Source organism: Frieseomelitta varia, unplaced genomic scaffold (genome assembly GCF_011392965.1).
Source record: "Frieseomelitta varia isolate USP_RPSP 00005682 unplaced genomic scaffold, Fvar_1.2 scaffold_1607, whole genome shotgun sequence".
Taxonomy (NCBI): Eukaryota; Metazoa; Arthropoda; class Insecta; order Hymenoptera; family Apidae; genus Frieseomelitta; species Frieseomelitta varia.
This window is the reverse complement of record NW_025109314.1, coordinates 282-4,469: the sequence shown is the minus strand read 5'-3', so window position 1 is coordinate 4,469 and position 4,188 is coordinate 282. Positions and strand designations below refer to the sequence as shown.

The following is a 4,188-nucleotide window of genomic DNA, read 5'->3' as shown; positions in this document are numbered from 1 at the left end:
GTAGAGAAAGTTACAAGATAGGAGTTTATTGTCCCTGGCTCGATGAATTTATTTGTCGCATCACATTTTGACCCTCATTGTTTCGGTAAGACCGAACACATTGCTATCAACCTTTATGACTTTTCTAAAAATATACATACGATGTATTTTTCAATATTTATTTCTCGTTTTATTTTTTTTCCGAGATGTAGCCTGCCCTACCTACCGCGACCGATCAATTTGAGAAAATTTGATATTTACATATTGCATTTTTTTTTTTTTTTGTGACACAGTACAATTTTATAACTACAGGAAAGAACATCAAAGTATATAAGTTCTAAAAAGTTTCCTTTGCCTCTCATGGTATAAGCAAAGTAAGTAATACTTTGATGTAAATTTTGTATTTCGTATATAATGCATTATTCTGTGGCGAATATTTACCCTACAATGTCAAGGCATTCCAAAAATATGAAGTTATTAGAAAAAATAAATAACATAGATGAAGAGTGTTCAGATTTCGATGAACAGGACCTTTCTAAAACTAAAGACAACATGGAAAGAAATGACGACCTATTTATAGAAGACGAATTAGAATCCCCAGACAGAAATAACAAAAAGGAGAGTATTATAAATAAACGTAGAAGGCAAAAGAGAAGGAGATTATTATTAAGTTCGGAAAGTGAGAGTGATGTAAATAAATAAAGGACACAACATATTGAAATTGCTTCTGACGGAACAGTTTGGGAAGAAATAGACAAAAATTCCAAATCTGGAAAAACACCTGTTTATAATATTTTTAGGGAGGTATACGGTCATGACATGTCGTGAAAGGAAAAGTAAAGCATCTTCTCTGATCATTGATCATCGTATAGTGGAAGAAATAAGAACATGCATAGAAAAAGAAGCATTTAGAGTGTTAGGGACTAAATGAGAACTAAATGCAACAAAATTAAATGCATTTATTGCTCTGCTATATGCTTGGGGCGCATATATATATATATGAGGCAAAAAATTTAGATATCTCATATTTATAAAATAAGGAATGGGATCCCGCATTTTTTTTCAAAAACCATGAGCAAGAATGTATTTACTGAAATTATGAAGTTTATTAGATTTGATAAGGAAAGCAAGAGAAACTAGCGTTTACAAACTAATAAATTTGCTATGATATTTGAAATATGGGACTGGTTTATTGAGAATAGCCAAAACTGTTATAAACCAGGTGCATAACTGTTGATGAGCATTTGTTTCCATCCAAGGCTAGGTGTAGATTTATACAGTATATGCCAAACAAACCAGATAAGTTTGGAATAAAATTCTGGTTAGCATCTGACGTCAACAGCAAATATGTAATAAATGGATTTCCATATTTGGGAAAAATGAATAAAGAGAATTTTCAATTCCACTTGGAGAGTTCGTTGTTCTCAAGCTGATGGAATCAATCATAGGATGCGGAAAGAACGTAACAATAAATAATTTTTTCACGAGTGCTTCATTGACCAAAAAACTACTAGCAAAAAGAACTACTATGTTAGAACCATCCGTAGAAATAAACATGAATTGCCCAAATTTGTCAAAAATCTAAAAGACAAGACTTTTCAACAAAACTATATAACTCAAAACCATATATAAAAGCAAATCAAATAAAAAAGTGCTTCTACTAAGTTCCATGCATAACTTAATACAAAAAAAGTGATAAGCGTATATCGGAAACGATTAGATTTTATAATAGCACAAAATGTGGTATGGACATAGCGATCCAAATGGAAAGGAAATACAGTGTAAAATCGAAATCTTGCAGATGGCCTCTCCAAGGGTTCTTCAATATTTTGGATCTAGCTGGAATAAATGTCTGGGTTTTATACAAAGAAACAACTTGAGTAAAAATTTCAAGGCAGGAATTTTTATTCCAGTTAGCTGTAGAATTTGCAGCTACATATCAAGAATCGCAGGAAAAAGAAATTATACCAAAATCACCAATAAATATAAATAAATATAAGTGTAATAAATATAAATTTAGATTCACACGTACGAAAAACTTGTTAAGTAAGATATCGTAAGATCTGTTCAAGATGCAAAAAATATGTGTACCAATCGGATTTTAATTTTTAATTTCTCTTTAAGTTTATAATTAAAAATTTATAAAAGTAAATTTGTGTCATCATTTTATGAAAGTTTCTTCATTTATTATTTAATTATTCATTTCATTTATTTTTTATTTTTTATTAGTACCTAATTATTATTTATTTTTTATTAGTACCTAATTGACTATACGTTCAATTGTAAAAACTTTTTCTAAAGACCAGTCATTTTGATCGGGAACGGTATCTAATTGACTATACGTTCAATTGTAAAAACTTTTTCTAAAGACCAGTCATTTTGATCGGGAACGGTAGGAATAAGTATACAAGAAGTGTCAGTAGATTTAGTGTTAATTTTTTGCTTTCTTGCATTTAAAAGTAAATAGTTGGCACGTAACTATGTGTAGCAATATTAACTGGTACATATTGTGTGTTATTTTTTATAAACTGTAAAGCTAATTCAGGTTGATCGATGCTGGGTAGGAAGACAATGTGTTGTAACGCGAACTCAGTTTCTTCTAATATCGGAATTCGTATTTCAAAACAAAGTATACCGCTTTTCAGTACAACAATAGAAAAAGAAAATAATTTTCAACAATAAGTTCAACTATTAACTGATCTTGTCCATACATTCTAGCTATATCTGTTATGATTTCATGTAATTGCGAGTCAACAAGTCAACAACTTTGTTCGAGGAAATAGAAAGGGCTGCAGAAGAAGCTCTCAAGTAATTTATAAACGTGAAAGATTATTGTTTAATACTATAGTTACAGCTTAATCAGATTATAAAACTATAGTTAAAACTTAATTAAATTCGATTTAAATAAGAAAATTTATATTTTATAAAATTGATAAAAATGATGTACAAAGAGTTGATTAAACGTTGGTAAAAGATATTTCAAATCATTAATATTTTTTCTATTAATTCCTATCTGAAATGTTCAGATATTTGAATTTATTATTCATATTTTAATTTAATTACTTGTACTTATAGTATTGATTACTTATAAGTATTATTGTACTATGAATTATTTATAGTTTAATTACTGAATAATATCTTGATCAATTGAATCACTGATAGAAAATGAAAATGGTTCGACGAAGTTTGCCATCGTTGCTCTATATTCCTGACTTATGATTTTAATCTTGATTACGGCCAATTGCCTGCAAGAAGATCTACCAGCAGATGTAAGATAAAACTGTGAGTGTAAAACCATGTTTACATTTATCAAGTATAAAATATTAATTTAACATTTATTAATTACTAATAAAAGATGCACAAGTACAATTGTAATCAGTGCTAGAATGCTATAAATTTAAAAAGATATTAAAATTCTAAATTCTTCAAAGAATATTTAGAATTTTATTTAATTAAATATTTAAATTGAGATGTTTAGATATCATTGTCGAATTTTTCGACTTTCTAATAACACATTTTAATAATGGAAAGCGAAACATAGTAGAATCGAGTACTGTACTTCAGATATTTTATATATAGTTTTAATTTATATGCATTCTCTGGAATGCATATAATTGTATACCATAATCAATATTTTGCTACAAACGATTGAAATAGATGCTAGAGTATTCTTTTGCTTTGCTTGAAGAAGACAAGCATCTGTTTTTCACATGTTTTTCAATTATGTGTAATAAATTGTGAAAAGTACAACATGAAAATGATAAAGATTTTCTCATTTTCATTTTCAGATTGAATATTCAATTTTGATTTTAAATGAATTATTAACATTAATAATATAAAAATAAAAATTTAATTATGATTGAATTATTAATTAAGTTAATAATTTATATATAATTTATTAAAATTAAATATATATATATATATAAATAGATAAAATTTCTATAAATTTAATGAAAATTAAATAGAGGAATTAAAATTAATAATAATTGAAGTGCCAACAATAGCGGTTAAACTTATATTATAAGTTAATAATAAATAAAATTTTATTTAATTAAAAAATAATAATTATATTAAATTATATTAATTTTGCATAATTAAGCATTGTTCGACAAACACCGAGACAAAATGTAGGGGACACGACCCAGGCAGCATCATAAAATATAAAATAAATATGTCGCCTTCAACGACGTGAACCTTGGGACGCAGTAC

The 4,188-nt window shown here is 27.4% G+C and overlaps 1 pseudogene; it reads left to right on the top strand.

Moving 5' to 3' along the window:
- Nucleotides 1-269: 269 nt before the first annotated feature.
- On the top strand, nucleotides 270-1,949 carry LOC122537357 (annotated as a pseudogene).
- The last annotated feature ends 2,239 nt before the right edge of the window (nucleotides 1,950-4,188 follow it).